This window comes from Ambystoma mexicanum, chromosome 2q, assembly GCF_040938575.1.
Source record: "Ambystoma mexicanum isolate Mex_15411 chromosome 2q, UKY_AmexF1_1, whole genome shotgun sequence".
Taxonomy (NCBI): domain Eukaryota; kingdom Metazoa; phylum Chordata; class Amphibia; order Caudata; family Ambystomatidae; genus Ambystoma; species Ambystoma mexicanum.
Window position 1 is genome coordinate 322779379 of NC_090924.1, and position 19235 is coordinate 322798613.

At 44.0% G+C, this 19235-nt stretch overlaps 4 non-coding genes across 4 annotated transcripts; all 4 read right to left on the reverse strand.

Moving 5' to 3' along the window:
* Nucleotides 1–2065: 2065 nt before the first annotated feature.
* Nucleotides 2066–2172, reverse strand: LOC138570581 (U6 spliceosomal RNA). The gene has a single exon (XR_011303620.1). It is a non-coding gene; the product is annotated as a U6 spliceosomal RNA (small nuclear RNA).
* A 5399-nt stretch (nucleotides 2173–7571) lies between these two features.
* LOC138570583 (U6 spliceosomal RNA) lies at nucleotides 7572–7678 on the reverse strand. Its single transcript, XR_011303622.1, has one exon. It is a non-coding gene; the product is annotated as a U6 spliceosomal RNA (small nuclear RNA).
* A 5400-nt stretch (nucleotides 7679–13078) lies between these two features.
* On the reverse strand, nucleotides 13079–13185 carry LOC138570584 (U6 spliceosomal RNA). The gene has a single exon (XR_011303623.1). It is a non-coding gene; the product is annotated as a U6 spliceosomal RNA (small nuclear RNA).
* A 5398-nt stretch (nucleotides 13186–18583) lies between these two features.
* On the reverse strand, nucleotides 18584–18690 carry LOC138570585 (U6 spliceosomal RNA). The gene has a single exon (XR_011303624.1). It is a non-coding gene; the product is annotated as a U6 spliceosomal RNA (small nuclear RNA).
* Nucleotides 18691–19235: the final 545 nt, after the last annotated feature.

The window sequence follows — 19235 nt, forward strand, 5'->3', positions numbered from 1 at the left end:
ACAAGGCAACAACAGGAGATGGTTTAAGGTGTCAGCACCCAGGCTGCCCCATCGCGCGCTGCAAGCATCAGATGTTGGACCATCCTTTAAGAGATTCTGAGGCTAATTTCAATGTTAACTTTGCTGCTGATTTAAGGATTGCTCAACCTTCGACCCACGTCTAGTTTGCTTGGCTAAGCCCTGAAAATCTTTTACAGCTTGTATTGGTGGGAGATGATGTGAGTTTATCAAGAGCAATGGGATATGAGGCATGTGCGCCACAAAATGCTGGTCTACGATCTTTTATATGAAAGCCACTTTGGAAAACCCTAGTGAGAGCAAAAGGATTACACAAAGGAAAGGGAGTCAGTGGATCAAGGGATAGCACATCTGACTGTGAGTCCGTTAATTGTAAGTCCAAATCCTACCCGTTTTGACATTTTTCCAGGCTTTTTGTTTCATTTCTTAACAGATCCATTCCTATGTACCTCTGTGTTTTCAACAGAGTTTTCATTGTAAGGGAGGGACATACAGTATGCCTTAAACATTCCTGGGCTGCGAAGACTCTATGTAAAAGCAAGAGCAGAGTACAGCTTAATAAATAATCAGCAGGACACTCTAGACCTTCCCCAAAAAACATAACATTATTTCTCTGCATGTATGTGCGTTGAACAGCGCAAGTAGTTTGGTTAATGTCAGTGGATAAATGTCACTTTCCCACAGCGCAGAACAAAATCACTTGTACAGGCCGCTTCTGCAAAAGCATTACCGCTGTAGAAAGCAGTGAAAAGGTGAGGCAGTGTGCAGTCACCCCTGACCCTTCACTGCCCTGATCGGCCACGATCGGCCAAGGACCTCTCTATGAGAGCTGAGGGTGGAGTTTTTCTGGACCTCGGTAACTTAGGGAGACATGGCTAAAGGGATCCTCAATCAACGGCCCAGTCTTTGCTTTGTGGCCTGTCCGAATATTTCTGTTCTCCAAATTACCTGCTGCTGCCCAGGTGTCAGCTGGTGAGATGGAATGACGTCCCAGGGATGATCCTGGCAGATGATTTGCATAGGCACACCCCCTCTCCCTCTGTCTTAGCCCTGCTTACTCCACAATAGCAAGTATCTGGGGAAAATATAGTGGTCGAGTTAGGGTAGCAGTAACTAGCCAATCTGAGAAAGTAAATCTGGGGCGCTTGGCGACTTGTGGGGAACAACTGCAGAGCTCAGTGCCCAGAACGTTGTGGCACAGGGAGGAGGTCTGTGGGATTTCAGTAACGTAGAGACATGCAACCTGGTCGGGAGTGCTTCAGGTCTTCTTCCTTGCATGTTCCAAGCAACTCAACAAAGCATCAACAAGCTGAGATACCAGCCAATGAGCCCCTTTCCACTTGATTTAAAGCCTAAAATCTTTTCCATGCAAACACATAGCCCCCAAATATCATATTTTCTTTGTTTTTCGCTCTCTCAGTCTCTCTCACTCCCCCTCCCTCCTACCCTCCCTCCTTCCCGCCCTCACTCTTTCTCCCCCCCACAAACCTCCCTTTCCCTCTCACTCTTCCTCTTCCTCTCCCTACCATTCATTTTAAGTTTTCATGCACTGCAGCACATTGTGACAATGGTATTTCACAATGAAACTGTTTGTTGATTTCTTTTTTGATTTCTGTAACTTTCAAACTAAAAGCAGCCAAATCCGGAGTACAACGCTCCGCTCCAATTAAAGATTAAGGCCTAGAAGCAAGTAAAGCTGTAGTTCAGAGCGATGTTTGCAAATAGCACCTTAAAGCAGTTTACGCTGGAGTGCACAACAAGGGGGAAAGTGATAATACTGAGTTTGGTGAAATAGGATAAAAAAAATCAAAAGACGCGTGCCACTTCTAAAAGTGCAAGCCAAGAAATTGAAGGCGACAGGGCTGTTCATTCAGTCAATAGGACTCACAAGTAAAAGGCGCCTGAGGCATTAGTGTTGAATTTGGCTCAAAATGTATTGTGTTGTCGTGTAATATGTATGAACATACAATTTCAATCTTCATTAAAAAAGATGTATTAAAAAAATAAAGCCTTGCAAATTAAGAAAGTTTCTGTCCTGTCATGTGCCAAAAATAGTGAATGCTTTACGAATGTGCGTGCCATCCTTTAGAGCAGGGGCCAATTTAATTTTCCCATTATCATTCCAATATTAGTACATGTGTTGCTGAAGCAAGCGCAAAGGGAGAGTCAATCAAACCATTGATTAGGACCTCCAGTCAAAGGTTTGCCATACCAAATGTCCTTATGTCAGAGGGCAGAAAGTCAAAACACTATTTAGATATCGGGTGGTATGAAATGAAGAGGCAAACAACAGTGAATAAGCATTCCTTGCTGCTGTATTGATCTGGTCCTAAAGGGGTTGGTTTAATGCCAATTATATTTAAAGATTCATGCTCCAGGGTGCTTGCAAAATGACACCAACCCCCTCCCCATCACAATGGCTGGGTGATGCAAGCCTGAGAACATCACAATAGACCCATAGACATGAGAACAACTCTGTACCTCTGAGTGTATGTGGGCCCATGGCTGTATCAAGGACAAGGCAGAACAGGAGGTGGCTTATGGCACCAGTTCCAGAGGCTGTCCAATTGATCCCTGTAAGCAACAAATGTTGGACCATCCTTTAAGAGATTCTGAGGCTGATTTCAATGTTAACTTTGCTGCTGATTTTAAGATTGGTCAACCTTCGACCCAAATCTAGTTTGCTTGGATAAGCCCTGGAAATCTTTTACAGCTTGTACTGGTGGGAGATGATGTGAGTTTATCAAGAGCAACGGGATATGAGGCATGTGTGCCACAAAAAGCAGTTCTAGGATTTTTTATAAGAAAGCCGCATTAAGAAGGGAAGTTTGGACAACCCTACTGAGAGCAAAAGTATTACACAAAAGGTAAGGGGGTCAGTGGGTCAACCGATAGCACATTTGACTGTGAGTCCGTTTATTGTAAGTCCAAATACTACCAGTTTCGACATTTCCAAGGCTTTTTGTTTAATCTCTTAACAGACCCCTTCCTATGTACCTCTGTTTTCATTGTAAGCGAGGGACATACCGTATGCCTTAAACATTCCTGGGCTGCGAAGACTCTATGTAAAAGAAAGAGTAGCAGACAGCTTAATAAATCATCAGCAGGACCCTCTATACCTTCCCCAAAAAACATAAAATGATTTCTCTGCATGTATGTGAGTTGAGCAGCGCAAGTAGTTTGGTTAATGTCAGTGGATAAATGTCACTTTCACACAGCGCAGAACAGAATCACTTGTACAGGCCACTTCTGCAAAAGCATTACCAGTGTAGAAAGCAGTGAAAAGGTGAGGCAGTGTACAGTCACCCCCGACCCTTCACTGCCCTGATCGGCCACGATCGGCCAAGGACCTCTCTATGAGAGCTAAGGGTGGAATTTTTCTGGAGCTCGGTAACTTAGGGAGACATGGCTAAAGGGATCCTCAATCAACAGCCCAGCATTTGCTTTGTGGCCTGTCCGTATATGTCTGTTCTCCAAATTACCTGCCGCAGCCCAGATGTCAGCTGGTGAGATGGAATGCTGAACCAGGCAGGATCCTGGCAGGTGATTTGCATAGGCACATCCCCTCTCCCTCTCTCTTAGCCCTGCTTACTCCACAGTAGCAAGTATCTAGGGAAAATACAGTGGTCGAGGTGGGGTATCAGTAACTAGCCACTCTGAGAAAGTAAATCTGGGGCGCTTCGCGACTTGTGGGGAACAACTGCAGAGCTCAGTGCCCAGAACTTTGTGGCACAGGGAGGAGGTCTGTGGGATATCAGTAACTTGGAGACATGCAACCTGGTTGGGAGTGCTTCAGGTCTCCTTCCTTGCATGCTCCAAGCAACTCAACAAAGCATCAACAGACTGAGATACCAGCCACAGAGCCACTTTCCACTTGATTTAAAGCCTAAACTCTTTTCCATGCAAACACATAGTCCCCAAATACCATATTTTCTTTGTTTTCTCTCTCTTTATCTCTCTCTACCTCCCTCCCTCCCTCCTGCCCTCTCTCTTTTTCCCCCGCCCCGCTCCCTCTCACTCTTCCTCTTCTCCCTTCCATTCATTTTAAGTTTTCATGCACTGCAGCACATTGTGACAATGGTATTTCACAATGAAACTGTTTGAAAGTTACAGAAATCAAAAAAGAAATCAACCAACTAAAAGCAGCCAAATCCGGAATACAATGCTCAGTTCCAATTAAAGATTAAGGCCTAGAAGCAAGTAAAGCTGTAGTTCAGAGAGATGTTTGCAAATAGCACCTTGAAGCAGTTTACGCTGGAGTGCACAACAAGGGGGAAAGAGATAATACTGAGTTTGGTAGAATGGGATAAAAAAACAAAAGAAGCGTGCCACTTCTAAAAGTACAAGTCAAGAAATTGAAGGGGACGGGGCTGTTTATTCAGTCAATAGGACTCACAAGTAAAAGGCTTCAGAGGCATTAGTGTTGAATTTGGCGCAAAATCTATTGTGTTGTCGTGTAATATGCATGAACATACAATTTCAATCTTCATTAAAAAAGATGTATTAAAAAATAAAGACTTGCAAATTAAGAAAGTTTCTGTCCTGTCATGTGCCAACAATAGTGAATGCTTTAAAAATGTGCGTGTCATCCTTTAGAGCAGGAACCAATTCCATTTTCCCATTATCATTCCAATATTAGTACATGTGTTGCTGAGGCACATAGGAATGGATCTGTTAAGAAATTAAACAAACACCTGGAAAAATGTTGAAACAGGTAGAATTTGGATTACAATAAACTGACTCACCGTCAGTTGTGCCATCCCTTGACCCACTGACCCCCTTACCTTTTGTGTAATCCTTTTGCTCTCAGCAGGGTTTTCCAAAGTTCCTTACTTAAAGAGGCTTTCTTATAAAAAAAATCCAAGACCTGTTTTTTATGGCCCACATGCCTCATATCCCGTTGCTCCCGATAAACTCACATCATCTCCCACCAATACAAGCTGTAAAAGATGTCAAGTGCATAGCCAAGAAAACTAGACGTGGGTCAAAGGTTGAGCAATCCTTAAATCAGCAGCAAAAATAACATTGAAATCAGCCTCAGAATCTCTTAAAGGATGGGCCAACATTGATTGCTTGCAGGGCGCAATCGGGCAGCCTCTGGTGCTGACGCCTTAAGGCAAGCGCAAAGGGAGAGCCAACCAAACCATTGATTAGGACCTCTGGACTTTCTGCCCTTTGACATAAGGACATTTGATATGGCAAACGTTTGACCAAACACAATTTAGATGTTGGATGGTATGAAATTAAGAGGCAAACAGCAATACACCAGCATTCTTTGCTGCTGTACTGATCTGGTCCTAAATGGTTTGGTTTAATGCCAATTATATTTAAAGATAAAAAGATTCATGCTCCAGGATGCTTGCAAATTGACACCCCCTCCCCATCACGATGGCTGGGTGAGGCACGCGTGAGAGCATCGCAGCAGACGCATAGACATGAGAAACACTCTGTACCTCTGAGTGTATGTGGGCCCATGGCTGGATCAAGGACAAGGCAACAACAGGAGATGGTTTAAGGTGTCAGCACCCAGGCTGCCCCATCGCGCGCTGCAAGCATCAGATTTTGGACCATCCTTTAAGAGATTCTGAGGCTAATTTCAATGTTAACTTTGCTGCTGATTTAAGGATTGCTCAACCTTCGACCCACGTCTAGTTTGCTTGGCTAAACCCTGAAAATCTTTTACAGCTTGTATTGGTGGGAGATGATGTGAGTTTATCAAGAGCAATGGGATATGAGGCATGTGCGCCACAAAATGCTGGTCTAGGATCTTTTATATGAAAGCCACTTTGGAAAACCCTAGTGAGAGCAAAAGGATTACACAAAGGAAAGGGAGTCAGTGGATCAAGGGATAGCACATCTGACTGTGAGTCCGTTAATTGTAAGTCCAAATCCTACCCGTTTCGACATTTTTCCAGGCTTTTTGTTTCATTTCTTAACAGATCCATTCCTATGTACCTCTGTGTTTTCAACAGAGTTTTCATTGTAAGGGAGGGACATACAGTATGCCTTAAACATTCCTGGGCTGCGAAGACTCTATGTAAAAGCAAGAGTAGAGTACAGCTTAATAAATAATCAGCAGGACACTCTAGACCTTCCCCAAAAAACATAACATTATTTCTCTGCATGTATGTGCGTTGAACAGCGCAAGTAGTTTGGTTAATGTCAGTGGATAAATGTCACTTTCCCACAGCGCAGAACAAAATCACTTGTACAGGCCGCTTCTGCAAAAGCATTACCGCTGTAGAAAGCAGTGAAAAGGTGAGGCAGTGTGCAGTCACCCCTGACCCTTCACTGCCCTGATCGGCCACGATCGGCCAAGGACCTCTCTATGAGAGCTGAGGGTGGAGTTTTTCTGGACCTCGGTAACTTAGGGAGACATGGCTAAAGGGATCCTCAATCAACGGCCCAGTCTTTGCTTTGTGGCCTGTCCGAATATTTCTGTTCTCCAAATTACCTGCTGCTGCCCAGGTGTCAGCTGGTGAGATGGAATGACGTCCCAGGGATGATCCTGGCAGATGATTTGCATAGGCACACCCCCTCTCCCTCTGTCTTAGCCCTGCTTACTCCACAATAGCAAGTATCTGGGGAAAATATAGTGGTCGAGTTAGGGTAGCAGTAACTAGCCAATCTGAGAAAGTAAATCTGGGGCGCTTGGCGACTTGTGGGGAACAACTGCAGAGCTCAGTGCCCAGAACGTTGTGGCACAGGGAGGAGGTCTGTGGGATTTCAGTAACGTAGAGACATGCAACCTGGTCGGGAGTGCTTCAGGTCTTCTTCCTTGCATGTTCCAAGCAACTCAACAAAGCATCAACAAGCTGAGATACCAGCCAATGAGCCCCTTTCCACTTGATTTAAAGCCTAAAATCTTTTCCATGCAAACACATAGCCCCCAAATATCATATTTTCTTTGTTTTTCGCTCTCTCAGTCTCTCTCACTCCCCCTCCCTCCTACCCTCCCTCCTTCCCACCCTCACTCTTTCTCCCCCCCACAAACCTCCCTTTCCCTCTCACTCTTCCTCTTCCTCTCCCTACCATTCATTTTAAGTTTTCATGCACTGCAGCACATTGTGACAATGGTATTTCACAATGAAACTGTTTGTTGATTTCTTTTTTGATTTCTGTAACTTTCAAACTAAAAGCAGCCAAATCCGGAGTACAACGCTCCGCTCCAATTAAAGATTAAGGCCTAGAAGCAAGTAAAGCTGTAGTTCAGAGCGATGTTTGCAAATAGCACCTTAAAGCAGTTTACGCTGGAGTGCACAACAAGGGGGAAAGTGATAATACTGAGTCTGGTAAAATGGGATAAAAAAAATCAAAAGACGCGTGCCACTTCGAAAAGTGCAAGCCAAGAAATTGAAGGCGACGGGGCTGTTCATTCAGTCAATAGGACTCACAAGTAAAAGGCTCCGGAGGCATTAGTGTTGAATTTGGCTCAAAATGTATTGTGTTGTCGTGTAATATGTATGAACATACAATTTCAATCTTCATTAAAAAAGATGTATTAAAAAAATAAAGCCTTGCAAATTAATAAAGTTTCTGTCCTGTCATGTGCCAAAAATAGTGAATGCTTTACGAATGTGCGTGCCATCCTTTAGAGCAGGGGCCAATTTAATTTTCCCATTATCATTCCAATATTAGTACATGTGTTGCTGAAGCAAGCGCAAAGGGAGAGTCAATCAAACCATTGATTAGGACCTCCAGTCAAAGGTTTGCCATACCAAATGTCCTTATGTCAGAGGGCAGAAAGTCAAAACACCATTTAGATATCGGGTGGTATGAAATGAAGAGGCAAACAACAGTGAATAAGCATTCTTTGCTGCTGTATTGATCTGGTCCTAAAGGGGTTGGTTTAATGCCAATTATATTTAAAGATTCATGCTCCAGGGTGCTTGCAAAATGACACCAACCCCCTCCCCATCACAATGGCTGGGTGATGCAAGCCTGAGAACATCACAATAGACCCATAGACATGAGAACAACTCTGTACCTCTGAGTGTATGTGGGCCCATGGCTGTATCAAGGACAAGGCAGAACAGGAGGTGGCTTATGGCGCCAGTTCCAGAGGCTGTCCAATTTATCCCTGTAAGCAACAAATGTTGGACCATCCTTTAGGAGATTCTGAGGCTGATTTCAATGTTAACTTTGCTGCTGATTTTAGGATTGGTCAACCTTCGACCCAAATCTAGTTTGCTTGGATAAGCCCTGGAAATCTTTTACAGCTTGTACTGGTGGGAGGTGATGTGAGTTTATCAAGAGCAACGGGATATGAGGCATGTGTGCCACAAAAAGCAGTTCTAGGATTTTTTATAAGAAAGCCGCTTTAAGAAGGGAAGTTTGGACAACCCTACTGAGAGCAAAAGTATTACACAAAAGGTAAGGGGGTCAGTGGGTCAACCGATAGCACATTTGACTGCGAGTCTGTTTATTGTAAGTACAAATACTACCAGTTTCGACATTTCCCAGGCTTTTTGTTTAATCTCTTAACAGACCCATTCCTATGTACCTCTGTTTTCATTGTAAGCGAGGGACATACCGTATGCCTTAAACATTCCTGGGCTGCGAAGACTCTATGTAAAAGAAAGAGTAGCAGACAGCTTAATAAATCATCAGCAGGACCCTCTATACCTTCCCCAAAAAACATAAAATGATTTCTCTGCATGTATGTGAGTTGAGCAGCGCAAGTAGTTTGGTTAATGTCAGTGGATAAATGTCACTTTCACACAGCGCAGAACAGAATCACTTGTACAGGCCACTTCTGCAAAAGCATTACCAGTGTAGAAAGCAGTGAAAAGGTGAGGCAGTGTACAGTCACCCCCGACCCTTCACTGCCCTGATCGGCCACGATCGGCCAAGGACCTCTCTATGAGAGCTAAGGGTGGAATTTTTCTGGAGCTCGGTAACTTAGGGAGACATGGCTAAAGGGATCCTCAATCAACAGCCCAGCATTTGCTTTGTGGCCTGTCCGTATATGTCTGTTCTCCAAATTACCTGCCGCAGCCCAGATGTCAGCTGGTGAGATGGAATGACGTACCAGGCAGGATCCTGGCAGGTGATATGCATAGGCACATCCCCTCTCCCTCTCTCTTAGCCCTGCTTTACTCCACAGTAGCAAGTATCTAGGGAAAATACAGTGGTCAAGGTGGGGTATCAGTAACTAGCCACTCTGAGAAAGTAAATCTGGGGCGCTTCGCGACTTGTGGGGAACAACTGCAGAGCTCAGTGCCCAGAACTTTGTGGCACAGGGAGGAGGTCTGTGGGATATCAGTAACTTGGAGACATGCAACCTGGTTGGGAGTGCTTCAGGTCTCCTTCCTTGCATGCTCCAAGCAACTCAACAAAGCATCAACAGACTGAGATACCAGCCACAGAGCCACTTTCCACTTGATTTAAAGCCTAAACTCTTTTCCATGCAAACACATAGTCCCCAAATACCATATTTTCTTTGTTTTCTCTCTCTTTATCTCTCTCTACCTCCCTCCCTCCCTCCTGCCCTCTCTCTTTTTCCCCCGCCCCGCTCCCTCTCACTCTTCCTCTTCTCCCTTCCATTCATTTTAAGTTTTCATGCACTGCAGCACATTGTGACAATGGTATTTCACAATGAAACTGTTTGAAAGTTACAGAAATCAAAAAAGAAATCAACCAACTAAAAGCAGCCAAATCCGGAATACAATGCTCAGTTCCAATTAAAGATTAAGGCCTAGAAGCAAGTAAAGCTGTAGTTCAGAGAGATGTTTGCAAATAGCACCTTGAAGCAGTTTACGCTGGAGTGCACAACAAGGGGGAAAGAGATAATACTGAGTTTGGTAGAATGGGATAAAAAAACAAAAGAAGCGTGCCACTTCTAAAAGTACAAGTCAAGAAATTGAAGGGGACGGGGCTGTTTATTCAGTCAATAGGACTCACAAGTAAAAGGCTTCAGAGGCATTAGTGTTGAATTTGGCGCAAAATCTATTGTGTTGTCGTGTAATATGCATGAACATACAATTTCAATCTTCATTAAAAAAGATGTATTAAAAAATAAAGACTTGCAAATTAAGAAAGTTTCTGTCCTGTCATGTGCCAACAATAGTGAATGCTTTAAAAATGTGCGTGTCATCCTTTAGAGCAGGAACCAATTCCATTTTCCCATTATCATTCCAATATTAGTACATGTGTTGCTGAGGCACATAGGAATGGATCTGTTAAGAAATTAAACAAACACCTGGAAAAATGTTGAAACAGGTAGAATTTGGATTACAATAAACTGACTCACCGTCAGTTGTGCCATCCCTTGACCCACTGACCCCCTTACCTTTTGTGTAATCCTTTTGCTCTCAGCAGGGTTTTCCAAAGTTCCTTACTTAAAGAGGCTTTCTTATAAAAAAAATCCAAGACCTGTTTTTTATGGCCCACATGCCTCATATCCCGTTGCTCCCGATAAACTCACATCATCTCCCACCAATACAAGCTGTAAAAGATGTCAAGTGCATAGCCAAGAAAACTAGACGTGGGTCAAAGGTTGAGCAATCCTTAAATCAGCAGCAAAAATAACATTGAAATCAGCCTCAGAATCTCTTAAAGGATGGGCCAACATTGATTGCTTGCAGGGCGCAATCGGGCAGCCTCTGGTGCTGACGCCTTAAGGCAAGCGCAAAGGGAGAGCCAACCAAACCATTGATTAGGACCTCTGGACTTTCTGCCCTTTGACATAAGGACATTTGATATGGCAAACGTTTGACCAAACACAATTTAGATGTTGGATGGTATGAAATTAAGAGGCAAACAGCAATACACCAGCATTCTTTGCTGCTGTACTGATCTGGTCCTAAATGGTTTGGTTTAATGCCAATTATATTTAAAGATAAAAAGATTCATGCTCCAGGATGCTTGCAAATTGACACCCCCTCCCCATCACGATGGCTGGGTGAGGCACGCGTGAGAGCATCGCAGCAGACGCATAGACATGAGAAACACTCTGTACCTCTGAGTGTATGTGGGCCCATGGCTGGATCAAGGACAAGGCAACAACAGGAGATGGTTTAAGGTGTCAGCACCCAGGCTGCCCCATCGCGCGCTGCAAGCATCAGATGTTGGACCATCCTTTAAGAGATTCTGAGGCTAATTTCAATGTTAACTTTGCTGCTGATTTAAGGATTGCTCAACCTTCGACCCACGTCTAGTTTGCTTGGCTAAACCCTGAAAATCTTTTACAGCTTGTATTGGTGGGAGATGATGTGAGTTTATCAAGAGCAATGGGATATGAGGCATGTGCGCCACAAAATGCTGGTCTAGGATCTTTTATATGAAAGCCACTTTGGAAAACCCTAGTGAGAGCAAAAGGATTACACAAAGGAAAGGGAGTCAGTGGATCAAGGGATAGCACATCTGACTGTGAGTCCGTTAATTGTAAGTCCAAATCCTACCCGTTTCGACATTTTTCCAGGCTTTTTGTTTCATTTCTTAACAGATCCATTCCTATGTACCTCTGTGTTTTCAACAGAGTTTTCATTGTAAGGGAGGGACATACAGTATGCCTTAAACATTCCTGGGCTGCGAAGACTCTATGTAAAAGCAAGAGTAGAGTACAGCTTAATAAATAATCAGCAGGACACTCTAGACCTTCCCCAAAAAACATAACATTATTTCTCTGCATGTATGTGCGTTGAACAGCGCAAGTAGTTTGGTTAATGTCAGTGGATAAATGTCACTTTCCCACAGCGCAGAACAAAATCACTTGTACAGGCCGCTTCTGCAAAAGCATTACCGCTGTAGAAAGCAGTGAAAAGGTGAGGCAGTGTGCAGTCACCCCTGACCCTTCACTGCCCTGATCGGCCACGATCGGCCAAGGACCTCTCTATGAGAGCTGAGGGTGGAGTTTTTCTGGACCTCGGTAACTTAGGGAGACATGGCTAAAGGGATCCTCAATCAACGGCCCAGTCTTTGCTTTGTGGCCTGTCCGAATATTTCTGTTCTCCAAATTACCTGCTGCTGCCCAGGTGTCAGCTGGTGAGATGGAATGACGTCCCAGGGATGATCCTGGCAGATGATTTGCATAGGCACACCCCCTCTCCCTCTGTCTTAGCCCTGCTTACTCCACAATAGCAAGTATCTGGGGAAAATATAGTGGTCGAGTTAGGGTAGCAGTAACTAGCCAATCTGAGAAAGTAAATCTGGGGCGCTTGGCGACTTGTGGGGAACAACTGCAGAGCTCAGTGCCCAGAACGTTGTGGCACAGGGAGGAGGTCTGTGGGATTTCAGTAACGTAGAGACATGCAACCTGGTCGGGAGTGCTTCAGGTCTTCTTCCTTGCATGTTCCAAGCAACTCAACAAAGCATCAACAAGCTGAGATACCAGCCAATGAGCCCCTTTCCACTTGATTTAAAGCCTAAAATCTTTTCCATGCAAACACATAGCCCCCAAATATCATATTTTCTTTGTTTTTCGCTCTCTCAGTCTCTCTCACTCCCCCTCCCTCCTACCCTCCCTCCTTCCCGCCCTCACTCTTTCTCCCCCCCACAAACCTCCCTTTCCCTCTCACTCTTCCTCTTCCTCTCCCTACCATTCATTTTAAGTTTTCATGCACTGCAGCACATTGTGACAATGGTATTTCACAATGAAACTGTTTGTTGATTTCTTTTTTGATTTCTGTAACTTTCAAACTAAAAGCAGCCAAATCCGGAGTACAACGCTCCGCTCCAATTAAAGATTAAGGCCTAGAAGCAAGTAAAGCTGTAGTTCAGAGCGATGTTTGCAAATAGCACCTTAAAGCAGTTTACGCTGGAGTGCACAACAAGGGGGAAAGTGATAATACTGAGTTTGGTGAAATAGGATAAAAAAAATCAAAAGACGCGTGCCACTTCTAAAAGTGCAAGCCAAGAAATTGAAGGCGACAGGGCTGTTCATTCAGTCAATAGGACTCACAAGTAAAAGGCGCCTGAGGCATTAGTGTTGAATTTGGCTCAAAATGTATTGTGTTGTCGTGTAATATGTATGAACATACAATTTCAATCTTCATTAAAAAAGATGTATTAAAAAAATAAAGCCTTGCAAATTAAGAAAGTTTCTGTCCTGTCATGTGCCAAAAATAGTGAATGCTTTACGAATGTGCGTGCCATCCTTTAGAGCAGGGGCCAATTTAATTTTCCCATTATCATTCCAATATTAGTACATGTGTTGCTGAAGCAAGCGCAAAGGGAGAGTCAATCAAACCATTGATTAGGACCTCCAGTCAAAGGTTTGCCATACCAAATGTCCTTATGTCAGAGGGCAGAAAGTCAAAACACTATTTAGATATCGGGTGGTATGAAATGAAGAGGCAAACAACAGTGAATAAGCATTCCTTGCTGCTGTATTGATCTGGTCCTAAAGGGGTTGGTTTAATGCCAATTATATTTAAAGATTCATGCTCCAGGGTGCTTGCAAAATGACACCAACCCCCTCCCCATCACAATGGCTGGGTGATGCAAGCCTGAGAACATCACAATAGACCCATAGACATGAGAACAACTCTGTACCTCTGAGTGTATGTGGGCCCATGGCTGTATCAAGGACAAGGCAGAACAGGAGGTGGCTTATGGCGCCAGTTCCAGAGGCTGTCCAATTGATCCCTGTAAGCAACAAATGTTGGACCATCCTTTAAGAGATTCTGAGGCTGATTTCAATGTTAACTTTGCTGCTGATTTTAAGATTGGTCAACCTTCGACCCAAATCTAGTTTGCTTGGATAAGCCCTGGAAATCTTTTACAGCTTGTACTGGTGGGAGATGATGTGAGTTTATCAAGAGCAACGGGATATGAGGCATGTGTGCCACAAAAAGCAGTTCTAGGATTTTTTATAAGAAAGCCGCATTAAGAAGGGAAGTTTGGACAACCCTACTGAGAGCAAAAGTATTACACAAAAGGTAAGGGGGTCAGTGGGTCAACCGATAGCACATTTGACTGTGAGTCCGTTTATTGTAAGTCCAAATACTACCAGTTTCGACATTTCCAAGGCTTTTTGTTTAATCTCTTAACAGACCCCTTCCTATGTACCTCTGTTTTCATTGTAAGCGAGGGACATACCGTATGCCTTAAACATTCCTGGGCTGCGAAGACTCTATGTAAAAGAAAGAGTAGCAGACAGCTTAATAAATCATCAGCAGGACCCTCTATACCTTCCCCAAAAAACATAAAATGATTTCTCTGCATGTATGTGAGTTGAGCAGCGCAAGTAGTTTGGTTAATGTCAGTGGATAAATGTCACTTTCACACAGCGCAGAACAGAATCACTTGTACAGGCCACTTCTGCAAAAGCATTACCAGTGTAGAAAGCAGTGAAAAGGTGAGGCAGTGTACAGTCACCCCCGACCCTTCACTGCCCTGATCGGCCACGATCGGCCAAGGACCTCTCTATGAGAGCTAAGGGTGGAATTTTTCTGGAGCTCGGTAACTTAGGGAGACATGGCTAAAGGGATCCTCAATCAACAGCCCAGCATTTGCTTTGTGGCCTGTCCGTATATGTCTGTTCTCCAAATTACCTGCCGCAGCCCAGATGTCAGCTGGTGAGATGGAATGCTGTACCAGGCAGGATCCTGGCAGGTGATTTGCATAGGCACATCCCCTCTCCCTCTCTCTTATCCCTGCTTACTCCACAGTAGCAAGTATCTAGGGAAAATACAGTGGTCGAGGTGGGGTATCAGTAACTAGCCACTCTGAGAAAGTAAATCTGGGGCGCTTTGCGACTTGTGGGGAACAACTGCAGAGCTCAATGCCCAGAACTTTGTGGCACAGGGAGGAGGTCTGTGGGATATCAGTAACTTGGAGACATGCAACCTGGTTGGGAGTGCTTCAGGTCTCCTTCCTTGCATGCTCCAAGCAACTCAACAAAGCATCAACAGACTGAGATACCAGCCACAGAGCCACTTTCCACTTGATTTAAAGCCTAAACTCTTTTCCATGCAAACACATAGTCCCCAAATACCATATTTTCTTTGTTTTCTCTCTCTTTATCTCTCTCTACCTCCCTCCCTCCCTCCTGCCCTCTCTCTTTTTCCCCCGCCCCGCTCCCTCTCACTCTTCCTCTTCTCCCTTCCATTCATTTTAAGTTTTCATGCACTGCAGCACATTGTGACAATGGTATTTCACAATGAAACTGTTTGAAAGTTACAGAAATCAAAAAAGAAATCAACCAACTAAAAGCAGCCAAATCCGGAATACAATGCTCAGTTCCAATTAAAGATTAAGGCCTAGAAGCAAGTAAAGCTGTAGTTCAGAGAGATGTTTGCAAATAGCACCTTGAAGCAGTTTACGCTGGAGTGCACAACAAGGGGGAAAGAGATAATACTGAGTTTGGTAGAATGGGATAAAAAAACAAAAGAAGCGTGCCACTTCTAAAAGTACAAGTCAAGAAATTGAAGGGGACGGGGCTGTTTATTCAGTCAATAGGACTCACAAGTAAAAGGCTTCAGAGGCATTAGTGTTGAATTTGGCGCAAAATCTATTGTGTTGTCGTGTAATATGCATGAACATACAATTTCAATCTTCATTAAAAAAGATGTATTAAAAAATAAAGACTTGCAAATTAAGAAAGTTTCTGTCCTGTCATGTGCCAACAATAGTGAATGCTTTAAAAATGTGCGTGTCATCCTTTAGAGCAGGAACCAATTCCATTTTCCCATTATCATTCCAATATTAGTACATGTGTTGCTGAGGCACATAGGAATGGATCTGTTAAGAAATTAAACAAACACCTGGAAAAATGTTGAAACAGGTAGAATTTGGATTACAATAAACTGACTCACCGTCAGTTGTGCCATCCCTTGACCCACTGACCCCCTTACCTTTTGTGTAATCCTTTTGCTCTCAGCAGGGTTTTCCAAAGTTCCTTACTTAAAGAGGCTTTCTTATAAAAAAAATCCAAGACCTGTTTTTTATGGCCCACATGCCTCATATCCCGTTGCTCCCGATAAACTCACATCATCTCCCACCAATACAAGCTGTAAAAGATGTCAAGTGCATAGCCAAGAAAACTAGACGTGGGTCAAAGGTTGAGCAATCCTTAAATCAGCAGCAAAAATAACATTGAAATCAGCCTCAGAATCTCTTAAAGGATGGGCCAACATTGATTGCTTGCAGGGCGCAATCGGGCAGCCTCTGGTGCTGACGCCTTAAGGCAAGCGCAAAGGGAGAGCCAACCAAACCATTGATTAGGACCTCTGGACTTTCTGCCCTTTGACATAAGGACATTTGATATGGCAAACGTTTGACCAAACACAATTTAGATGTTGGATGGTATGAAATTAAGAGGCAAACAGCAATACACCAGCATTCTTTGCTGCTGTACTGATCTGGTCCTAAATGGTTTGGTTTAATGCCAATTATATTTAAAGATAAAAAGATTCATGCTCCAGGATGCTTGCAAATTGACACCCCCTCCCCATCACGATGGCTGGGTGAGGCACGCGTGAGAGCATCGCAGCAGACGCATAGACATGAGAAACACTCTGTACCTCTGAGTGTATGTGGGCCCATGGCTGGATCAAGGACAAGGCAACAACAGGAGATGGTTTAAGGTGTCAGCACCCAGGCTGCCCCATCGCGCGCTGCAAGCATCAGATGTTGGACCATCCTTTAAGAGATTCTGAGGCTAATTTCAATGTTAACTTTGCTGCTGATTTAAGGATTGCTCAACCTTCGACCCACGTCTAGTTTGCTTGGCTAAACCCTGAAAATCTTTTACAGCTTGTATTGGTGGGAGATGATGTGAGTTTATCAAGAGCAATGGGATATGAGGCATGTGCGCCACAAAATGCTGGTCTAGGATCTTTTATATGAAAGCCACTTTGGAAAACCCTAGTGAGAGCAAAAGGATTACACAAAGGAAAGGGAGTCAGTGGATCAAGGGATAGCACATCTGACTGTGAGTCCGTTAATTGTAAGTCCAAATCCTACCCGTTTCGACATTTTTCCAGGCTTTTTGTTTCATTTCTTAACAGATCCATTCCTATGTACCTCTGTGTTTTCAACAGAGTTTTTATTGTAAGGGAGGGACATACAGTATGCCTTAAACATTCCTGGGCTGCGAAGACTCTATGTAAAAGCAAGAGTAGAGTACAGCTTAATAAATAATCAGCAGGACACTCTAGACCTTCCCCAAAAAACATAACATTATTTCTCTGCATGTATGTGCGTTGAACAGCGCAAGTAGTTTGGTTAATGTCAGTGGATAAATGTCACTTTCCCACAGCGCAGAACAAAATCACTTGTACAGGCCGCTTCTGCAAAAGCATTACCGCTGTAGAAAGCAGTGAAAAGGTGAGGCAGTGTGCAGTCACCCCTGACCCTTCACTGCCCTGATCGGCCACGATCGGCCAAGGACCTCTCTATGAGAGCTGAGGGTGGAGTTTTTCTGGACCTCGGTAACTTAGGGAGACATGGCTAAAGGGATCCTCAATCAACGGCCCAGTCTTTGCTTTGTGGCCTGTCCGAATATTTCTGTTCTCCAAATTACCTGCTGCTGCCCAGGTGTCAGCTGGTGAGATGGAATGACGTCCCAGGGATGATCCTGGCAGATGATTTGCATAGGCACACCCCCTCTCCCTCTGTCTTAGCCCTGCTTACTCCACAATAGCAAGTATCTGGGGAAAATATAGTGGTCGAGTTAGGGTAGCAGTAACTAGCCAATCTGAGAAAGTAAATCTGGGGCGCTTGGCGACTTGTGGGGAACACCTGCAGAGCTCAGTGCCCAGAACGTTGTGGCACAGGGAGGAGGTCTGTGGGATTTCAGTAACGTAGAGACATGCAACCTGGTCGGGAGTGCTTCAGGTCTTCTTCCTTGCATGTTCCAAGCAACTCAACAAAGCATCAACAAGCTGAGATACCAGCCAATGAGCCCCTTTCCACTTGATTTAAAGCCTAAAATCTTTTCCATGCAAACACATAGCCCCCAAATATCATATTTTCTTTGTTTTCGCTCTCTCAGTCTCTCTCACTCCCCCTCCCTCCTACCCTCCCTCCTTCCCGCCCTCACTCTTTCTCCCCCCCACAAACCTCCCTTTCCCTCTCACTCTTCCTCTTCCTCTCCCTACCATTCATTTTAAGTTTTCATGCACTGCAGCACATTGTGACAATGGTATTTCACAATGAAACTGTTTGTTGATTTCTTTTTTGATTTCTGTAACTTTCAAACTAAAAGCAGCCAAATCCGGAGTACAACGCTCCGCTCCAATTAAAGATTAAGGCCTAGAAGCAAGTAAAGCTGTAGTTCAGAGCGATGTTTGCAAATAGCACCTTAAAGCAGTTTACGCTGGAGTGCACAACAAGGGGGAAAGTGATAATACTGAGTTTGGTAAAATAGGATAAAAAAAATCAAAAGACGCGTGCCACTTCTAAAAGTGCAAGCCAAGAAATTGAAGGCGACAGGGCTGTTCATTCAGTCAATAGGACTCACAAGTAAAAGGCGCCTGTGGCATTAGTGTTGAATTTGGCTCAAAATGTATTGTGTTGTCGTGTAATATGTATGAACATACAATTTCAATCTTCATTAAAAAAGATGTATTAAAAAAATAAAGCCTTGCAAATTAAGAAAGTTTCTGTCCTGTCATGTGCCAAAAATAGTGAATGCTTTACGAATGTGCGTGCCATCCTTTAGAGCAGGGGCCAATTTAATTTTCCCATTATCATTCCAATATTAGTACATGTGTTGCTGAAGCAAGCGCAAAGGGAGAGTCAATCAAACCATTGATTAGGACCTCCAGTCAAAGGTTTGCCATACCAAATGTCCTTATGTCAGAGGGCAGAAAGTCAAAACACCATTTAGATATCGGGTGGTATGAAATGAAGAGGCAAACAACAGTGAATAAGCATTCCTTGCTGCTGTATTGATCTGGTCCTAAAGGGGTTGGTTTAATGCCAATTATATTTAAAGATTCATGCTCCAGGGTGCTTGCAAAATGACACCAACCCCCTCCCCATCACAATGGCTGGGTGATGCAAGCCTGAGAACATCACAATAGACCCATAGACATGAGAACAACTCTGTACCTCTGAGTGTATGTGGGCCCATGGCTGTATCAAGGACAAGGCAGAACAGGAGGTGGCTTATGGCGCCAGTTCCAGAGGCTGTCCAATTGATCCCTGTAAGCAACAAATGTTGGACCATCCTTTAAGAGATTCTGAGGCTGATTTCAATGTTAACTTTGCTGCTGATTTTAGGATTGGTCAACCTTCGACCCAAATCTAGTTTGCTTGGATAAGCCCTG